The sequence below is a fragment of the Lycorma delicatula genome, chromosome 5, assembly GCF_047948215.1.
Source record: "Lycorma delicatula isolate Av1 chromosome 5, ASM4794821v1, whole genome shotgun sequence".
Lineage (NCBI taxonomy): Eukaryota > Metazoa > Arthropoda > Insecta > Hemiptera > Fulgoridae > Lycorma > Lycorma delicatula.
In genome coordinates this window covers 66326922-66350502 of record NC_134459.1, presented here as the reverse complement: position 1 = coordinate 66350502, position 23581 = coordinate 66326922, and the positions used below count along the sequence as shown (strand labels likewise).

At 28.1% G+C, this 23581-nt stretch overlaps 1 protein-coding gene across 7 annotated transcripts in view; it reads right to left on the bottom strand.

Moving 5' to 3' along the window:
• The window catches only part of LOC142325054 (uncharacterized), a 64874-nt gene that overhangs the window by 20762 nt on the left and 20531 nt on the right, over positions 1–23581 (bottom strand). Inside the window, exons 3-4 of one of the 7 annotated variants that reach the window (XM_075366346.1) lie at positions 14727–14863; positions 3495–3714 (exon numbers count right to left, since the gene is read on the bottom strand). The gene's annotated coding sequence lies outside the window, so the exon portion shown is untranslated. Of the gene's footprint in view, positions 1–3494; positions 3715–6453; positions 6600–10603; positions 10765–10889; positions 11354–14726; positions 14864–23581 lie in introns of those variants that run through there. The other 6 variants (XM_075366350.1, XM_075366347.1, XR_012756477.1 and 3 more) reach the window with 6 other exon arrangements.

Here is a 23581-nt window from a genome sequence, read left to right as displayed (position 1 = left end):
CAAAAATCTTTTTATCAAAATATTTTTAAATTAAAAGGAAGGAATAACCTTCCTTCTGTTGATTGGGTCAGTAAACATTACAACTCTCCTTGCTAAATTTTTTACTATAGTCTTTTTATATGACATTGGTTGAGTTGACAGATAATTTAAAAAAGTCTTCTTAGCGCACTAAATAGTGTATAATTTCCCATCCTGATGGATGTGGTCATATCCAGAAACATCAAACATTTATCACATTCCGCTTCTCTTGTAAATTTAATGTTCTTATGATAGTTGTTAAATTCATTCAGTAGTTCCTGAATTTGGTTTTCTGGCAAACATAATAAAATATCATCTACATATCTTTTATAGAGAGCCACCTTACCCCTCACTTTGGCCATTATTTGGGATTTGCAAAATTCCATTGCTAAAATTGCCAAATATGCAGAAAAAGGCAATCCCATGGCTAACCCATGACACTGTTCATAAAATTTATCTTCAAATATGGAAAACTTGTTATTTATACACAATTTAATTCTGCTAATAAAACCCTCTTCATTATATTGGTGAACTCTTGGGTCTTACCTTCATTTTTCATCAAAGTATTTTCTCAGATCCCGCATCCACAGTCATGATTGAAATAATTCCATTATTGCATAATAAAAATAAAAATACTGAAATGAAAATTGTGTATTAATTTACATGAGTGCTGCTATCTTTTATAAGACCATCACTCTCAAACACTCTCTGATGGTTTATCAAATTGAGATTCACACACACACACAATATATATATATCTATATATATATATTTAATTTAATGTTGTCTTAATTCATTTCTAATATTTCTAAATTTGTGTTAATATTAGAGATAGAATGTTTACTGTTTATTAGGTGGTATGCCATATTAGATAAAGCTAATTAATTGTTTTTGTAATTTCTATAAAATTTAAGAAATCTAGTTTTAAAGGATTGATTTGTTCTTAAAATATAAATAGCATCACAATCATTACATTTAATTTTATAAACTCCACACAGATTGCTTATTTTATTTACTTTTTTATTTTTGTTTTATTATCACTATTATAAAAGAAAGAAAATATATGTCAACAAGACCAATTTAAATGTAATAATACAATACATAAAAAATAACTTACTGTGGGATTTCCACTAAAAGGAATTATATCAAAAATATACCATGTGTTTCAAAATGAAAATTGAGGTTTTAAAGTTATGTAATATTTATTAAGTTTTACTTACATTGATAAATTATACATGAAATGAAAGAGCAACTCAAATAGTTTTTCCTATAAGTGTTCAATGTGAGCACCATTTATCACATGCCACACATCCGGCTACTTTGGGGCAAAATTGGGAATGGGGGAGTTGATCAAAAGTTAAAAAATAGTTTTTTTTATTTATTTAAATTGTTAATTTTATTAAATAAACTCTTAATAATATTACTACAATAAAATTTCCTCATAATTCACTCTCCCACTCACAAAAAAGAAATCTTAGATAACTTTTTATTAGTTGTATATTTTCCAGTGGAATTTTTTTAGTTTCTTCCATTTAACATAGTAAACGTAAAAAAATCAAAAGGTTTTCTAGGAAGGTGATTTTGGTAATGGGAGAGCAGAAAATAAAACATACTGATTTTTAAGTTATTTTAATTTTTTTTGGTTTATTTAAACACAATATAAAATAATTCTATAATGAAACTTCATCATAAATTACTCCAATCCCCAAAAAATAAATCTTAAGTAATTTTTTATGTATCATTATCTTTCCACTGTATAAAAATAAATAACCAATACTAGGAAAGTATTACAACTTTGTTGTCAGATTTTTTCTTCCAATATTAACACGAATACTTAAGCAATTATAAAGAATAAACATGATTTATAAAAACAATTAAAAAAATATAAAGTTAATTTACTTTAGCAGTCTAACACTTCTCTTGAGACTATTAAAATTGTTATTAATATAAGAGGGGCATTGAAAATCTAAACAACCTTACTTTTTAGTAAATTAAAAATTCTAACTTTCTATGCAATTATAGAATATGCAATATTGATGAATAAAAAAAATTTCTATTAAAAAAAAACTGGATTGCTTATTTCCAAAAATTACTATAATCATTTGCATCAAACCAGATTTTCTTATTACATAAAATAATACTTTTTCTTATAACATAAAATAATACTTTTTCTTACATTTAAGGAATAAAGCTTCAGTTTCTATATTCAATAAATTACCAAACAATCTAAAATATATTCTGCCAATTTTCTTAAAACTGAACTAAACGATCTCATTTTACAGAAGCAATATTATCTATTAAAGCCCCTTAAAATAATATCTACGAACTAGTTAAATCTTTTTGCATACTTCATTTAATGTGTACTTATATAATAAAACATTTACATTAATTATTTAGTAATTAAACCTTTAAATCTGATAATTTCATATCCACTGATTTTACTTATTTATTATATTTACAGACCAAAATATACTTAAATCAATATTATTTCATGAAACAGTAATTTTTATATTGGGTGGACCAGAATCACTATCCACTGTAAACATTAAGATACTCTTGTTTGTGATCTCATCAATTTTAAATTACCACCTTTTGTTTTCATCAGATAGTTATTGACACAAACACCAGAGTGCACTGCTATTCAATCAAATATATATTGTATACAGCTGTTATTATGCTCATTGGACATTGTTGATTCTAACCTGTTGTTAAGATTAGAATAAAAACTTAAAATCTTGTTAAGGTGATGGCAGTTAAAACCATTAGTTTTCTTACTGACCACTAGGGTGTTCTGCTTCTATGTTCAGTTTGCTTTCTCCACTCATTACAGCAACATGCGACGTCAATTTATTCGTATATAGCAATTCTTTAACATGTTCAATTATTATAATCGTGTTGTGTTTTATATTCAAATCAAATTGAATCTTGTCTATAAGTGAACATTTGTAATTTATCTACATATTTCAACAGCTATCATTAGACAACATAATGTATTTGTTCAAGTTAATAAACATGGTTACAGTTTGCTTACAATTCAACAATTATTTACTACATCAAACACCATTAACAATTGCAATCCTCGAATGATTCAAGGATGGTTGTCAACCACTTATGAAGAAATTTACTAATGAAAAAAGAATTTTGCTTTTGTCATTCAGCTACTTGTCATTCATCTCATCCTCTGAAGTTAAAAATCATAGAATATCTCAAAAGCATATTTTTACTACACCGCTATTAAAAAAATGTTTTCTAAACAGAACATTATAATAATATGTATGAAAAGTTATTAAAATGATACCATGATAAATGAGTTTATATGTAGAAATATGTTGAGGAAAAAATATCAATGCAGAACAGAGGGACAACCCATTAAACAGTGTTAAATGACAGTTGCCCTAAAAATATTTAATATAGCAAACAAATCTTGTATAAAATAGATAAAGAAACAAAAAATAAATAATACAGTAAAACTTTACCTTAACACACATTCAACTCTTCTCACAGCTAAAAATAATATGTCTAAACTAGCTATTACGGTTAATACTGAAAGTGAATGAAAATTCTATGGAAAGATGTATCACAATATCAATCATGTACCCATATGATACTTCTATCACAATATCAATCATGTACCCATATGATACTTCCATAATGATTAGGCTCTCATGCATTCTTTAATATTAGCCAGCTTATTATCTAAAACGGTTAAATAAAAAAATTAGCAAATAAAAAAATAAATTTTTTTAACAATATAAAATCAGAAACTTAGCAAATACCTGGTGCTTAAAAAAAAAAAAAATCTATTATAATCTCTGATAGAAGTGCATCTTTTATATTTTGCTCCTTAACTAAAACTTACTGAAGTTCGATCAAAACACAACAAACTTTTAAAAAAAATGAAAAACTGTGTTAAAGACACTTTTAAAGAAAACAACAGCTTTTAAGTTTAAAGGAAATTAGAATCTAAAAAGAAGTCTACAAGAATCTTTCCTCTTGAATAAAACCCAGCACAAAGAAATAAAAAGTTTACTTAAAAAATATCAAGAAACTAAACCAAAGAAAAAATTACAACTTGAAATATGTGGTAGAACTTATAATACAGTTATAACAAGATAATATATAAACTAATCATATAAACTAAGGTATCTTAAGTAAAAAGAAGCACTTGGAGGACATAAGAGCATATGTAAGAGCATAGAAATGATCGAACCATTACATTATGGGTGGGATAGTTAGAAAGAGGGGTAGAATGGTGGGCCCCACTCAAAAACTGTTTTTTACTTTTGAACTTTCATTATTAAAAATGTTAAATTTTATGTAAATGAAAAATTAATTTAATTGAATGCAATTTTATCAATTATTAAGTAAAATTATTTGTAGAAAAACAATTTGATTTTAACAAAAATCTTCAAAATCAATTTTTCTACTTATACTGTATTTAATAACACAGAACATTTCAGTAAACTAAACAATTTTTAGATACAAGAAAAACTTTTAATTACATCAACATCACTATTGCTTAAAAATAACATCATTCAAATCTGTATTATTTTGCTGCTCTTCAAGTCAAAATTTATGCAGGGCGATCAAAAATTTGTTTCTGTTTCCATAAAAAAGGCACTTTACATAGCAGAGCTGCCCATGATTTGCAATTATAATGCAGTACACGTAAGTACATAGTATAATAATGCTGTTCAAAAGTTCTCAAATGTATACTACGAAATTAAATACTGCGAATCAGATTTATTACAATTAGTTAATTCTTATCTAAGTCTTATTACACTGAATATATTTTAATTATTTGAACAACCAGAGTATAAGAACTTTTTTGTGTTCTGATCATCATTATTTTTAATACATTGTTTAAATTTCATAAATATATGAATTCCCTACTTATGATAAAATTCTAATTTCATACGGTATTTTACAGTTAAGTGCAAATTATATAAACAACAATTGTTTCCTTTTTTAACCACCAATTTGATGTTACTCCCTACTCTTTTCTTTCAACTGCCTCAATGACACAGGTTCAATTCCACGCAAGGGTCAAGAGTGAAAAGTTCTAATTAAACAAATGCAAAATCTAAAAATCTTAATACAAGCTGTCATTTGAGTAATTTTAACTTCCACATCTATAGTTAATATTTAAATCTCTTCCGTAAACAAACGATAAAAATAGTAATGTTATTTTAATAAAGAAAATATCACAGTAAATTCCTTCTCCTACCATAGCAAAATTCAATTTAAAATATAAATTAAGAGTTCAATACACTACTATTAGTAATGATGACATGAAAATTCTGAATTCATTACCATCTGTCAAGTAAAATATTACTGTGGAGAATAATAATCATCGTCTTAGTTTATGGCTAGAAAGAGTAATGAGCACAGAAAGCATAAAAAAGATAAGGGAGAGAAAATTTGAAAAAGAGAACTAAAAAGTGTAAAGAAAGAAAGACAATTTGTATGTCTTAATGAGATGATAAAGTGGCGCGAAGAATGTTAAATAGGAGGTAGCAGAAAAGAGATTAACTAGTAGACCCAGGAAATGATGAACAGACATTGTGAGGGAGCACATAAGCAAGAGCAATGATAAAGTTGGGAATGATGGCAGAGTAATGGTTAAAGAAGTTGCTAAAATGATAACATATGATTCATCTGTCAACTCATGAGCTGGATAAAGGCCAAGAAGGCAGAAAAATCTGGTTTTATCAAAAGTTGATATTTCTTATCATATTATTTTAATTTATTGGAATTATTTCATACTTCACTTCATTACATAATTATTTTCATGTTTAATTTATTAATTATTTCATACTTCTCCATCAGATTGCTGCATATAATTTTTGAGAATTACACAAAAAAAATAAATACTTCAAACTTCACATATTGAACTCAACATAAACATCAGTAAATATCCTGTTTTGATATCAAAAGAATGGCCTTTTCAACATTTTTAACTTTGAATTCCCCATTTTTTTATATAACTGTATGAGATTTAGCTTAGTACTGTGTATTTATTTTTGCTTTTGCCTCTATTCTATAAAAATCATTACCACACATAAATGTACACATCATTTTCATAATATAGTTCTTTTAATTTCCTTACAGACTGCATTTTATAATTAAAAACTTGCAAATAAAGAAAAAAATTCCTACCAAAGGAAAAATTTCTATAATTTTTAACCAAAACTATTAACGTTTAAGAGTTTGATTTCAAAGACCTATAATCACAACTTATTTATTTATTTTCAAAGCAACAACAAGCTTAAGTCCAATTATAGTCACTTTAAGATAGATAAGTTTTGTTGAGTATGAAAAATACCAATCCCAATTGGAATTCAAACCTAGAACCTTCTGAATGAAAAGCAGTGACAATACCATGCAGGAATAATAAATAACTTATAATAAGAGATAACCAGTAAAAATATTTACCTATTTACCTGTTTGTGTTGTAATTTAGAGAATAATTTCCATAACTCGGCTATGTCAGTTGCAAATGTAATATCTGTATCTAATACAATAACTTTTGGTAACGACTGCGGTAATACCTTTGGTAACGTTAATTTCATTAAACCATATACACCAGAATAATGTTTTTAGGTATCCATGAAACATCTGGTACAACATTATCAGATAAATAAAAGCTCATCTCAACTGAAACAAATAGGTTTAAATATCACAATAAATTTAGATTTCCGATGATTTTAAGATTAGGGTATTACCTCAATATCAATATTACAATTTACATAGTACAAATCCAAAGTGGCAACTTTTATGCATACTAGAATACATTGCAATATAGATATTCAATTTTAAATAACATTAATTGTACTAGTACAACGATTCAAATCTGATTCAAAAGTATCTCAGACAAATGTCCTACTCATTACTTAAAAGAAATAACTGTGATTTTTTAAATTACTTCCTCTGCTGAAACCTGGCTCACCAGATGAAGATTCATTTCAAATGATAAGGTCAAACCTGAGAACAGGTTTTTTTTGTGGAGTTGAACAATTCACATTTTACTGAGGATATTTTAAAAAGTTAGAAAGTTGTTAGTCTAAATATATTAAATTTCAAGTTGAAAATAAATAAAAAGTTCTGAAAAATTTTATGGTTTCTTATGCGGCTGAGAACCTTTTGAACAACCCTCATAATTAATTACAGAAATTAACAAAAAAAAGTAAAACATGACAAAATTATTTTATGTATATCTATAAAAAATATTACTAGAAAATAATTAATAATTTCAGAAAGCCTATCACTTTAAAAAACAATATTTAAATTAATAAATATACAATTAAATTGTACATTAAAAAAATTTAAAGACTACTAATGGCTTGCTCTCAAATTGCATGAACATCATTCTTCAAGATTATTTTGGACCTCATTACAAAGTTCTTCGTCAATAATGCTACTAATAAAAGAGCTGGATAATTAGCTCTAAAATGGTATTCTGGAAAAATAACTTCAAAAATATTTATTCCCTCTTCAGTAATTACAAGCCTTCACCAAATATAACTTACCTTATTTACTTAAATACCATTTACTTTCATTTACGTTAAGAAATAAATTCTGTAACATGAGAAGAATGCCAAACCTCTGAATCAAACCTTCCGAAAGATGAAATAATACCACTCTGCCAACAAAATTTAAAAGCAGTCATTAATAATTTATAAAAAAGAGCAATCCGTGAACTAATCAATAAAAATAGTAAGTTACAAATATTTTAATAAAAAAGTTCAAAAAAGACCATTTAAGGCACTTATGGTAGTTACCATACCATCACATCAGACTTAAACAGTTACAAGTCATATTTTGGGATGATTTCAAGGTCCATCATTAAAAGAAATTGCAGGGATACAAACAAATAATAATGAATATATACTAACTATAATTTACACAAAATATTGTCCAACCTTGCGGTACACTCCACTAATGTCTGCAATATCACTTGAGCAACAGAATCAGCGATTAAATGAAAATGAAGTGGATTCTTTCTATAAAATAATATAGACTTAATAAATGTAACAACAGATCTACTAGAATTATATCCTGCACAAACAATCGCAACATGGATGACTTCACATTTTGGTACTTCGGCTTCCTATTTTAACATACAAAAACAATGCAGTTACACAAAAAAAATTTACAAACTATTACAAAATAATGTAGCATTTTATCAAAAATTAATGAAACTAAAATAATAAAGAGTAAATTAAACCAAAAGTAATGGAAATTATTATGTTGTCTGTTAATATAATAGGCCACTTTCTCCCAATTTTATGTAATTTTCTACAAAAATATTAAATTACCTAATATATATATGTTAGTCCTTTTCTTTATCATTGCATTTTTTGTAAAGCAAGGATCGCATCACATCTCAAGTTTTTTCAATATAACACTGCTCACTTGTGTTGTTAGCAGAGGTTATGTTTATGTCACTGTTTGAGGTTGTTTACCAAGCTATTTCATTAATTTTATTATTTAAAGGTATAAATTATTATTAATGTACATAAATTATTTACTTTATATTATAATACTTTAATTATTTATATATTTAATATATTTACTTACTTTATATATTTATAACCTGATTTATTCATTTACATCAATTTATGAATTAATAAGTACATTTTATTTTTAAAAAATTTAGCGCACTGCATTTGACATTAATAAAAATTGAATACTAAGAACAAATGTTAATTTATTCATATTAATTTATATCTTAACTATAAGATATTAAAATATTGAAGTGAAATATACAAAACTGAATTAAACAAACATTTTATACACAAGGTATCCACTCCAGACATCATTTCTAGACCAATATAAAAGCAGCTACTTCACATGAGTATCCTCACTAAGCAAAATCACGAACATAAAACACGCATCTACATCCACAGCACACAACACATATACAAACCCTTACAATATCTACAGTTCAATGTTTGCTTTAAATGAAGATATAATGGTTTAGTCATATAAAATAATTTAATTATTTATTAGAAAGCCAACTGTTTATAAATTAACTAAATAACATAATACACAAATACTGGTATACACAAAGCTTTATGCAATAAATAGCAAAAAAAAATCAATAACAGAGCTATTGTTAAGGCAGTAAACTACGAGGGCGTTAACGTCAATCCAGAACTTTTGTTCGACTAGAGTATAGATTGAAATTCCTGCGCATTCTGTTGGTTGTACACATAAGGTACAAGTATCAGCTATTACCGTATGGCGCGCTACCATGAAACAACAACAACAGTCAATTTTAAAGAACATGGCGTTCAATGTAGTGAATAGATATGTGGAACAGGCGTTGAATGAAATTTCTCATGAAAGAAAACATAAAACCTGGTGAGATTTATCCGCAACTCTCTGCACAGTACAGTGATGAGGCTCTTAGTCGCAGTAAAACACGTGAGTGGTGCAAATGTTTTAAACAAGGTCATACACCAGTGAGCGATAATCCAGATCGAGGTGGTTCGAAGCCTAGTAGTCATTCCCATGAACATTCAGCGAATGAAAGAACTGATACTTGATAATCGACAGGTAACTTGTCAGCAAATTGCAGAAGCAATAAAAACATCTGTGGGAACTGTAAACAAAATCATTCACGATCATCTGAAGTTTAGTGCACATTGGGTACCAAGACAGCTTACTATCTTCAACCGGCAAAGAAGACTGCAAATCTGCAAAGAATTAAAGCAATGTTTTGACAAAGAAGGCCAGTTTTTTCTCGCTCTGAGATGAACTGACCTGCGATGAAGTGCGGGTCTATCATTTCAACCCGGAATCGAAACATGCATCAGAGCAAAGGAAGCATGCATCCAAAAAATTTTCAATAATTGCCTCTGCAGGCAAAGTTAAAAATTTTCAATAATTGCCTCTGCAGGCAAAGTTATGGCCTATGTTTTTTTGGGATAAAAATGGCATCATTCACGTCAATTTCCTACCTCGTGGAGCTAATATTAATATTGAATACTACTGCAAAGTTCTTCAAGATGTGCACAATGCTCTCATCAAAAAACAACCTGGTGCGATCACTAAAGGCATTCTGTTTCTGCAGGAGAATGCACGTCTGCATACAGCCCACAACATAACATGCACGTTACATGATCTTGGCTGGGAGTTATTGGCACACCCCCACTGTACAGTTCAGACCTCGCTTCCAGCAATTTTCACCTGTTTGGGTCCTTGAAATTTTTCCTAGGAGACTAGCATTTCAACAGTAACAATGAGGTGTGAAGCAGTCAGTCCTATCTTGATTGCGACCTAACAACAAATCTTTCTACCTGCGGGTACCCAGGTACTAGTGAAATGCTGGGATAACTGTATAAATGTAGCAGGGGATTACATCGAGAAATAAAAGTATTCTTTTACTATCATAAGTGTGTTCTATATTTATTAAAAATTATAATCCCGAATTATCAAGGAAAGGAAGTAAGTGATACAGAATGTCTGCATTTGAGCTCTCTGGAATGAGAGAATATAATATCACTGTTTTTTATTATAATTATAATTAATACAAAATTATCTGATTTAATTTATGCATACAAAATATAATTTTACTTACTTTATGTACACAAAATACTTATCATATCTTTATGATCACACATGATCATAAAAAATTGAAGGATTAAAAAAAATTATTTTTTCCTTTTCATTGTTGCTGGATTTACTTTCCAATTGGAAGAGCGGTAACACAATTGATTAACTTCTATAGTCTTCTGTAAAACTTTAATCCACCATATAAACATTCAAAACTGATATATCTACAGAATGTTTCAAAAACAACAAAAAACAAATTTTTACAAAGTACACTTTAATTTTTCACAACTCAAATCTTAAATTATTTTTTTTATTTCACAATAAATTATATAAGTCTTTTCTGTAATCTCAATCAGATTGTTCCCAATTTCATCTAATTTTCAACCACACTTGAAATTTTATCTACTGTTGCTTCAAAAATCATGTTCAGAATTAGTTTTCAGTTTGCCATTATATGAGTATTGTCTTGAAACACTAAACTCATTAGCAAAAATCCGGTTGGTATGAAGTCCAGAAATATTCGACTGACATAAATCTTTTTAAATCAAAGATTGAACAAAAAATTCTTGCAATACAGTATGACAGATATTGTCAGCTTCCTGAAAACACTACTCTTTCATTTTTCCCCTTCAGTTTAATAAATGATTGGATTAAGTAACCATCACCATTTACAGTTTTATTAAAAATAAATAAATTACCTATTTCACACAGCAGCAGAGAATTTCACAATAAGTACCAGTGATGATGAGGTGAAGGAAGCTGTCGCCACTTTGATCTGAGAAAGACCACTAGAATTTTTCAGTGACAGAATGCAAAAACGTGTCACACACTGGGAAAAGTGTATCAGTGTAAATGGGGATTATATTTAAAAATAAATACTGCATTTTGTAACTAAAGTATTGTACTTTTATTCATTTTTTATCTCATTCCAATATCTCTTTTCATTCCCATGCTATGCATATATGTATAAAATTTATCAACCAAACCTCGCATAGCCAGTCTTGAAAAATTTATGTAATGAACGTGATACTGGTGATATATTGGAAATTGCAGATATGGAAATTTGAGATAAAACTATGACTTTTACACAATTGAAGGCTTTATAATGAAATGAGGGTCAAATTAAAAAAAACTCACTCTCTTTCTTGGGAAAAATTATATAGCTAATGCATGAAGAATAAATAATTAAATGAAATGTTTAATTTTAACACTAGACACATGTTAAGTTGAAAATTATGGTGCTATTAAACAGAATATTTATAGTTTTAACTAATTATTTCTGCAGGAACTTAATGCAGGATACACTATGATATGTTAACTATAAAAAGTCTTTCAAATAAAAAAATATTTTTTTTAATAGTAAAAGAATTCTGAATTGTACAAACAAGCTGCATCAAGATTTAGTAGATGTAACATACAAATAGTATAAAAGTAGATGTAACATCATTTAGTATGCAAATTGTATACTTATTTACTCAAATTTACTACTCACAATAAGAAGTAAATTTTATAAAAATAAATATAAAATATGTTCAAAAAGTAATATATCAACCAACATGAATATTGCTCAAGCTTTCTTGGGCAAGTTTTGGGAAGAAATATGAATTCCAGTCCTGAGTCAAATAACTCATTTTTGGTTTCAGTATTTTCAATCTAGTTAATTATTTACTATCCCCACTCTGTCTTTAAGCACTTTGATTTTGAAAAAACGGTTTACAAACAATAAAGAACAAGTCACGAGAACTATCAGGTAACCTGCTTATAAAAGGTTGGAAGGTCGATACTCAAAAATCATGTTGCAGTTATGGCTTTTTTATGTTCACTTGATCAGGCTTTCTTGTGCTGTAAATGTGAGTTTACATTATCACAGTTTATTGTTTTATCAGAAGATAGTGAATCCTTATATAGGTTTTTGTATGACCACAGTGTTTTATCAAAATCTAAGAAATGTCTGGATTGCAGAAGTCAAATGACATTAAAAGAAGAAAGGGAATTGTTTGTGTCACAAAAGAATTATTACTGTTGATTCTTGTCAGAAAAGTTATAAAAGTGTGATAAAACAATCTCACAAAATAAAAATATTTGTTTTTCCATCAAAATTTAACTAAAACAAAGGTTTGTCGATTTGAAGTGTTTTGGATTACAGTAATACCATCAAGTCAAGATTTCTTGTGTAACAAGATTCATATAGTTAATCGAACATGTGTTGACACCAACACAAGTTTGTGTGCATGTTGTTTTAAAGGAATATTCAGTGATTGTGGCTGGATCTTTGGAGATAATGTATGTCGCAATAAAAACTGTTTCTTTGTTTCAACTTGCAGAAGTGAAACTTTATTATTAATAATCAAACAGTATATTTTTCCCTGCACTATTAACATTAGTGGCTGTTGGAGGTCGACAATTGTTTGCAATCTGAAATTTACAACTACCTAACAGCAGAGGAGCAGAATATGTCCGAACACGTGAACGTGGTTCAGGGGAAATTCACGGAAATTTTTACCAGTCATTAAAAATAGAAACCACAATGTAAATATCAACTGATGTATTCACATCAATTTTACAATTATTAACTAGAATAATTGATCTTTTAACAAGTTTTGAGAAGAAACAGTCATCCTACTGACTATTAGGCATAATGAGAACAAAGGTAGCAATGTCATTCCTGGTGAGCAATGACTCATAAACTCAAATCGCGACAGGCAAGGGATGATACATTTCTGAAAAGATGCATTGTGGTCACCAGTGTTTGCAAGCGTGAGTGTCTCGTCTCCTCTCTACTGCACTATTCATTTAGTTGCTTTTGGGTAGGCAATAGTGCTTCTTTGTTTTCATTAGTTGGCCACCTGCAAGCGTATTGTTTTCTTTTAATAGTAAAGTAGTTACGTAACTTTTAATAGTGTTAATTGATATACACAATATACAGTTTAGTAAGTATAAAATATCATAATTGTACATTAATTAACTATATTGACATTTAAAAGTAAGAAAGATGTAAATTGTGCACTTTGTGACTGACACATTAGATGCGATAAACTTTTTAATCATTTAGTAAATAACACCCAAATGAAAAATCAAGAACTAAAGATCAAGCTAGTATTTCTATATTTTTTGAATAAATTGAATGTCTGCAACCCATGTATTTTTATTACTTCTCTTTTTATAACTGATCACATACAATAAATTGGTCGGTAAAATGTAACAAAGTTTTGGAGAAATTTCTGACCAAAAAAATTGTGTTTGGGGAAAATTTCAGGGATCTGAACATTTTCTGCTCCCCTGCTTAACAGTTAACCACTTTGTTAATTCAGACACCGGGGCTCAAATGCAAGTGATAGAAAGAATATGGCATGAAGTTCATGTAAATGTATCTAACCAAAAGCACCATTTATTTATTTGGCGATTTGATCAAATTCATGTTCCATAGACTCAATCTGAACTACAGATTGCAAATCCATGTCCTGTTTAAAACAATTGGCAGCTCAGTTCTGACCAACAGTAGCAGACAAACAAAAGCCTCCAACAGACAGATAATTCAGAATCTTCTGAGAATACTTTTAAGATTAATTATATTTTTGAGTTTCTGACTTAAAACAAACATTCTTTTGTTCTTCATACTAAGTTTAAATTAATATACCTTAATAACAAAGAGTTTAGAGGCAGGAGGGAAGCTGTAAACATTTACCTCAATCTAATGATAACATATTAAAATAAATTAATAATTGGTAGTTTGCATTCAAGAAGACATATGCTTACATTTCACAAACCAATGCCTCTCTTTGAAATTATACTAGTGGAAAACCATAACTCATCTACCAAACATCCCTGTCCTTTCTTTCCCCCTCTGAGTTTCACTATTTGGTTTGTTAAAATAAGAACATCTCAGAGGAATATGTTCGCTGGCAATATAGTGAAAGAAACATTACAATATTATTAAAGTAAAAAAAACTTCTACACAGAGGAATCATTAAAATGATTTATGCCCAGGGAAGTAAAAAAAGCACGCAGATTTTTATTTTTACCTGAACTGTAATAAATATATCAATATATATACCAAAACATTTATCTGATACATTATAAATGCTATAAATTTAAAATAGACTTTTTGAGAAAGATATTACTTTTACACAAATATATTTATTACTTACCATGTTGCTCAAAAAAATGTGAAATAGTATAAAACAACAGAGCCAACAATGACTCCAAATATAAAGCTGGTCAGCCGATGCCGAAGGAATAAAATAGAAATACCATGACGATTTCTTCGTCGAGATATTTTGAAAATCTAAAACAAAGCAGAAAAAGGAAAAATTTGCATAGCTTCTGTCAAGTAATACTAATTTTACTTGTTAGAAAGTTGTAAAACTATTCACCCTGTCGCCAAGTACAAGTGAAAGGTTACAGGATTATTGCTTGCTTAATCCTGTAAGCAATCCAATTGCACTTAAAGTAACTTTTTAGATAAACCCTTTTAAAAATTGTAATAGTTTTACTACCATATATTCCAATAATATTGTTGATGGAGATATCCTCCTTTTGTTCCTTGCATCATTATATATCCTGCTTAAAATTGAATCCCACACTTCCAGAATCACTCATTTGAAAATTTTCGAATGAAAAACCATTACTTCAAATTCAAGAAATTATTGTGTGCATAATAGGAACTTTAGCAAAGGTAACTACATAATAATTTTAACAAATCGTAATACAAACAATTATACGGGCTCCACACTTGTGTTTGGCTCAAAGCCAAACACAAGTTACAGTTTACAGATCAATTAGCGATTCCTTCGCATAACTTAATTTACACTTTGTTAGTCGATCTAACAACGAAATGATGTAATTCTTAAAAAAATATAAAAACATTACTACAACGCAAGACACAATTTAAGTTTACGTACCCAATAAAACTCTCTAATGATAAATAATCGAATAATTTATAAAAAAAATAATAATAAAATAAAATTGTAAGCAATTTTTTAAAGTATATTAGGTAAAGTAATTTTAACCTTAAAATTGTTAACAAAATATCTTTACAACTAACCTTTTAAAACCTTACATTCTCAGACAGAATGCAATAGTTTTCGATACGCATAAATACTGTGCTAAAATCAAAACAAGCAAGTGCTCACACGATCTCATGAAATTTTGTGGATGAAAAAGTCCCTTAAAACCCTAGCTATAAGGATATATATATATATATATATATATATATATATATATATATAGATCTATCATCCCAAAATAACTGAGATGTATTTTGATAGATTACTACATAAAAATAAAATAACTGTTAAGAAAGGACTTAACAACTTCTATAAATGTTTAAAATCTCAAAATTGGTAATTTTAAACATTTAAGACTTTGTTAAGTAAAGGTGTAAAATCGTATGTGTTCTCTTTATTAACGTAATTACCTAATAATTAAATGCTGTAATTAGTTAAGCAAACTTACTTTTATTGCACCCTCCAGCCATAAATAAAGTTTATTTATTAATTTTTTTTGTATTTTGTCAAATTGAATTTCTCATTTTTAATATTAAATTTCTTTGTACCCTTGCTTACTATGTACAACGATTTAGAATTCTAAGCTTGCAAAAGTTTTGTAATTCAATCATATCTTCATAAACTGTTAATTAAATAGAGTATATTAACAAATGCTTTTGAATAGAACTTCAATTGGACTTCAGTCCAATAATAACTTCAGTTATTATTGCTGGTTTCATATTTCTTGTAATTCCGAATCATAGATACAGAGATAAATTCAAGTACTAGATAAACAATGTTTAGGGGTAGCTCCAAGATGATATTTTCTGACTAGAAGTGGTGACTAAACCAAAACACTAGCCTGGGTTTGATAGAAATCTTATTAACACAATTTGTAAAGAATTGCACATAGTTTACACCTAAGTCAAATACTACCTCCTCACAACATATAATTTCATGAGAGATGACACATAATTACCACAATTTTTTAAGAAAAGATTATAACTTTACTCTTGTCTAGACTTAATGGCTTATGATTTGTAATAAACCATCTATGTATCTTACCAGTATCGTTCTGCAGCACAACAAAATAATGGTCACAGTTTACTTTTATAAGAAGTTTCAGACCATTAGCAAACAGTAAGATATTAGACTGACTATCTTTTCCAATGATATTAAATAAAAGTGCAAGAACTTGAACCTTGTGAAACCCCAGAAGTAGCCAAATAACATTTAGAAACTTCCCCAACCACCTTGCCATAGATTAGTTAGTTCAGTCTATGGAACCATATTAACATACAATCAGTGATTCTGTTCATGACCAACTTACTCAACAGTATGCTGTGCTGCAGTATGCCAAACACTTTCCTAAAATCAAAATATATAACATCAACCTAACCTCTATTCTCAATTTTGGAGGCCACAAATGAGATCATTTCATTCAGGTCTGTAACTGTAGCTCTTCAGACCATGAAACTACAGCACGAATCAATAAAATTGCATAAAGTCTCATAAAAGTTTATGTAAACAACTTTTTCAAAGACTCAATTGAGCTCTGACATAGGTTTATAATTTCTTATATCATGTAAATCATCATTTTTGAAAACTAATGATACCAGTGCACTCTTCCAGATCTTTGAAAAGAACTTCAGCATCCATAAAAATAGTATTTCCTGTAATAGGACAAACAACTTGAACTGTTCATGAATGATTTAATATATTTAAAATGTTGGCCGGCTCATCCTTTTTCATTGTTAATTGCTCTCCTTAACTTATCTTTATAGAGAAACAATTTTACTTTTCTTCTAAGACCCAAAAATTCAACAACTTCGCAAGTTGTGTAGACAACCTCAATTTCTTAATTCTCTATGGGCCACATGTTTGCTTAAATCATCTAATAATTAGATGAAAAGAAAAACATTATGGATATTTATTATTTCCTATATATTTTTACAGGTATGCAACAGGCAATTGTGGGGAAGAAAATTTCACTTACCATGCAAGCTGTCTCATTTGCACTAGAAGATGTGCACCTTCTAGAGCAAATATATATATGTTCTGATTTGAGTAATCATCTGCCACAAAATTTATTTATTATCATAAAAAGAAAATAAAAGAAATTAGGGTTGCTGAATTGGACATTGGCATTTACTTACCAGAAGGAGAAAAAAATTTAAGTACATTATAGTTTTAAAAAGTATATCTTTAAAATATAATAACCACTATATATGTGACTGATTATTATTAATATTAATAAATAAACTACCAAGTAGTTTTTTTTTATTATGACTTACAAGCTGGATTACTCAGTGTTGAACTTCTTGAACTCTTAAAACTTAAAAAACTTTAATAAAATTAGTTTTTTTTAATTTTGTTTTTTAATATGTAAATATTTATATCTACATGTTCTTGGTGAACAATGAAGAAAATGATAAATCATTAAATAGCAGAATATTCTGAAAATTACTTTCAAAAACCTCTAACTTTTGGTAAATTAAAATAAATATTTTTCATAGACATCAAATAAGTTTAATAACTGAATACAAAATAACAACATATATATATATATATATATATATATATATATATATATATTTATTTAAATTACAGCATTAACATAAGAAATATTCATAACATACTTATAATTCTGTCTTTAATAACAGATGTATCAAGTAAGATAAAAAATATATCTTTAAAATTTTAATCTTTAACAATCATAGGTAACTCATACTAATTTAATAATATTAATAAATAAATTTATCAACTTACATTTGATGAACCATATAAATGAACTAATAAAATTAACATAGTATTCTTCTATGTTTACAGTAACAATATTCAACATTTAAGTCAGACTGACTTTCATTATTGGAGAGTCAATCTAACTACATACATAACTTAATTTTTTCAAAGGTCAAAATAAATAACATTACCTGTTATTTATTTTGATCCCTAGTTAATCTAATCACCTAGTGTCTTTGTTTTATATAATAGCAGATTCATCCCAACATTTTAAACTTATCTGCAAGTGATTCACATAGTGTTACAAAATTAAATTCTCTAGATATTTTATAATAAATTTTATGCATTTATAAGTCATTTAACAAAGTTTTTGTATTGCAACATAAAAAAATGTGTTTTTTGACAATAGTACAGGCAATTTGTCATCAAAATAGGCTGTATTTGAAAATCCTTACCTACCGATTGATCTTTTGTCCATGCGTTAGGGGTGATGGAAGCTTAACTCCAGATTTTTAACATCCCCTCTCCCATACATTTTTGAAAAACTCAAAAAGTTTTTGAATGCATTTTTCTCTGAATCTATGCATTTTAGAGAAAATTTTTTCAAACAAAAAATGTAGAGGACATTCTCCTCTACAATTATGTCTTTGAAGTTATGCTGTATAATTTGAAATTGAAATACTAGATGGCGCTGAAGTTGTAAAAAACCTTGTAAACGACTAGACCGGTTACGAATTCACAACATTTGGACGTACCCAATTCACAACATTTTCACACTTTCACAAGCTACAGCTCCAAAACGGTAAGTCGTACAAGAAAATTGTTTAAATAAAAGTTGTCTGTTTTTTTGAGATTAACAACTTTTCTAAATGCAATACAGACAAAAACAATTTTTTTAAACTTGTAAAAACCACATTTTTTACAACTTCAGCGCCACCTAGTATTTCAATTTCAAATCATACGGCATAACTTCAAAGACATTATTTTAGGAAAGTTATAAAATGGAAACATGTATGTCAGAAATACGTAGATGTAATAATTCTGTCACACATTTATACATTTTCTTGCCTGACAATTCTTAGGTAGCCTGCAGCCTACCTTCAAACACTGCATTGCACCATTATGGTAATATGCTGTAGCAACGAAACCTCTCTTTTCACCAGTCCAACGTTGCATGATTACTAACTTCCAAATGTGTAGAACTTTTTGGTCACCGCCTACTTCCCCCACCACAGATGCCCCCACTGTAAAGCTTTGTTCAAAGTTGTGGTTTGACTGCCCCACTGTACATATATTTGAATCAACGTCATCCCAGATATCCCAAACCTCATTTTGCAGCAATTCTAATTATTGAAATTGCATTATTTTAGTTTTTTTTTGCTCTTATATGTTTCATTTATTTTTTCAACCAAGGGCTGAATGGTCAACATGCCTGCGATATTTATATTTGCAGTTTGCTTCGGAAACAGTTTTAATGCATTTAAGATTATTTTTTCATGTTACATATACTGGTTTCATTAAGACCAGCACACTAAGAGCATATTGTTTCATTTTCACATTTCTTTGCAATGTGACCAAGACCACAGCAGTTATAATGCTTTTGAAAATCTAAATCTTTATATAATTTACTCATTTTCCAGTAACATGTAACTTTATGCTATTCAGTGTTTAGTGGAATAGCAATGGATCAAGATCATTATGCATTAGTTGTTAAATTTTTATTTTTCTGACTGTTTAGCTATGGATTTTTGAATATATGTTATGACACTTTTTGATTGGAAACTTGGGAAAATTTGTTCTTTTATTAAGATTTCTTGCATTCCTGTGTGATGCCAACTACTTTTATTTTTGGATTATTCAATTTTTCAATATGATCTTCATATTTATCATCAATATTCTATTTCATTCATCATTCACTACCTGCAGATGATTTACATATAATTTGAATTTTCCATCTTTTTTCATCTTAGTAGTAATTACTTTTGCATTTAATTCAGCTTACATCATGGTATATTTCACTTCTTAATAATCCGCACAAATGTTTGTTTTGGTTTTTATTGTGATATTAGAGGATGACTGTTTGGGAAATGCTAAGAGTGTGTTTGTACTACGTTTGGCAATGTCTGCATATGTTGACTGGGTGATTTTTATTTTTTCATCAGCCTCTTCTATCATTTTGTTTAGTCTATCATTCTTTTCTTTTTTATGCCTTTATTATTATATGCTTATTATTATATGCTTTTATTTATTTATTCTTTTCTTTAGCCTTTTTTATCTTGCACTTCAGTCACTAACCACTTCAGTAGTTCATTCTCACTAACTAATTTATTTTTTGGGTTATCAGATTTCAAATCATTCACGAGCTTTTGAAGCTGTATACACTTCTAGCAATTTTTATTTTTTGGTTCTTAACTATTTTTTGGTGGTCTACTTGATTGCTGATTTTGACAACATGAAAAATGATTCTGACAAAACTTGGTGAAATTTTGTCAAAGTCAGTTAAGATTTGTGTCTGGTAGGGTGGATAAAAACTTTTTATACATACACATTTACGCATATAAACAAGACTGGGGGCAATAGCAGATTTTCAAATTCTTTAGAAATCTGCTAAGAAGTAGGATTAATATTTTGACATTTTAAAAAAATCTGCGATTCATTAATTTTTTGAGGTTTCTGGTTCATATAATTAATACCGTTTGATGATCCATTCATTGTTTTATTGAAAAATAAAAACGCTGGCAGTGAATTGCATAATTTTCCTGGCTATCCCAGTCAAGTTATGCGATTCATTTTTAAATTACAAGGTGAATTAATTTTTGTTTTTATTATTACAAACCCTCAAATTCGTATATGGAAATTCAAAATATAAATTATGTTGCATATAAAAAATACCACGTCTAATGATGATTTGAATCCAGATAAAAGAATTGCTGAGATTGTGGGGGAATTGCCATTCCCCCACAAAAAATGATGGAAATTTTTTAAATGAGCTATTGTTTTACTTTTATAGAAAGCAAGATCAGTCTTGATAAGGAACATAAATTTACTTCAAGCCTGCTAATAAATACTATACAAATATTTGATTATCAACATATTTATGTGTTGTATAGCTGGCAGCAATGTAAATCCATGTTGAATTGAGTAGAAACCGCTTGTTTGGTGTGATAAGTGTTAATGTTTTGGTGGTAATGTTCTTTGTTAATATAGTTGATGTACTGAAAATAAGTTATTTTTAATATGTTTATTTTTAAATTTTAATGTTTTGTTACAAAAAATATTGAATATAAATGTTGATATCTGTTGTAAGGAAGACAAAGTGATTTTTAGAAATAGAAATCTATGTAGATATATAATAAATGAAGTTAATAAATTAATTATTTGAATAATGGTTATTAATTATAATAAAATAGAATGATATAGATTATGTTTAGACATGAAGTCTTAATGATTCCTTTTTTATTATGTAAAGAGTCCTGTGAACCTATAATTTCTTACTATTCTTTATCTGATTATTAATGAATGTATGGTTCTTTATTTTTTTAGTCTTGAATGAAACATCCAACTAGTAAGGATTTATATGGTGTGCAGACTCTAAAATACTAAAATAACATGTTTTTAATTTAAATAAATAACATTCTAATTTATAAATATTTTGTTCACTTTATTTATGCAACCTACAACCCTGGGATTCATTAGCTAAGCGCTTAAAATAAATGGGAGTAGTTGTACATAAAGATTGGTCCTCTGAGATAAAGATTATCAAATCTTTCTATATAACTCATTTTAATTTGCCTTTGAATTTATGTTTAGGCGATCCAGATTTCAACATTCTTCTAAAATTAATATTCTTCATGGTGCACAATTTTACCGTAGTCTTTTAAAACCAAAAAATTCATTCAAAGTTCTCAATATCTAATCATTGAAGAATCAAGACTAGGCTATATTCTTGCTGGATTTCTGGGTATACATAATCAATCTAATAAACCAATTTTAATATTCTTTCAAAGAAAGAATATTAAAGAACAACTTTTATGTTGATCTTATAACAGGATGTGAGAATCTAGTTGTATTAAAGAAATTAAAGACAGATGGAAGCTATTTGTTACACCAGCAAGAAATTCTTTAATTTTTCTCAAATTTAATTTTGTAAAAGATCTATCAATTACAACAAATCAGCTGCCACCAGATAGATGTAAATAGGCCCAGTAGGTCTTCGAAAAAGAAACTGAATTTAGATTGTTACAGAAGTTCTAAAGGATCAGGGGATGGATATTGCATATTTGATGTTAATTTATTGAGTAAGTTTTTAAACAAATTTGTTAGTTATACATACTGTGAAAATAGCTGTGTAAACTTGATTTATTCTGATTAGAAAGGAGTCAAAAGTATTTTATTATTTTGTGATTCAGAAAAGAGTTACAACTCTCATTATCGAGAGCTTTACCTACTACCATTAAGAAAAAAAAAGAAGAAGTGCAACACTAGTCTGCAAGTAAAGAATTATGTAAAAAATTATTTTACTCAGAGTAAAATTTTAAGATACTAAACCCATGTTGATAATATTGTCACACACCCTTGATCATTTCTAACAAACGAAAATGAGGAACTCCTGAATGAAATTACTCATAGTCAAAGTGAATTGCTAATGTAATGGAACCATCTAATTAGTATAAAAATGTGACTGTGACCAGAAAAAACAAAAAAGAAAAAGATTTTTTATGCCTCCTATTTTGGAGGGGTTTGAATTATTATCAGAAAATATTGTACTTACTTAAAGAGACATTAGATTATATGAAAGCGTTTATCTATTCTGAGTAAAATTTTGAGATACACGATTCATAAGGTCCATATCTCCCTGTTTAAACAATTGCGTCCAAAATAAATTGTTATCAGTGTCTCATAAAGAAAAAATAATTTAAATTTTTATCTAAATCAGTTAATCCAGTATGGAGATAAGGAAAAAACAGATTATGTACACAAGTACCTTAATGATTTTGGAATGCTTTAGTACTAAAACTGTATATTTAAGTTAGAGAAGGTCCATGAAATCTTTGTAGCTGCAAAAACCCTGACATGCAAAATTAGACCTGCTTAACATACTTTTTTTTAATATATATTGTGTAGCTGTACAGTATAACTACATCCTGTAAATAAGTACATATATATATATATATATATATATATATATATATATGTAATTATTTATTTTAGGTATATAGTTATATTATACAGTTGTATATATATTTAATGATAGATAAGTTAAACTTACCATATTA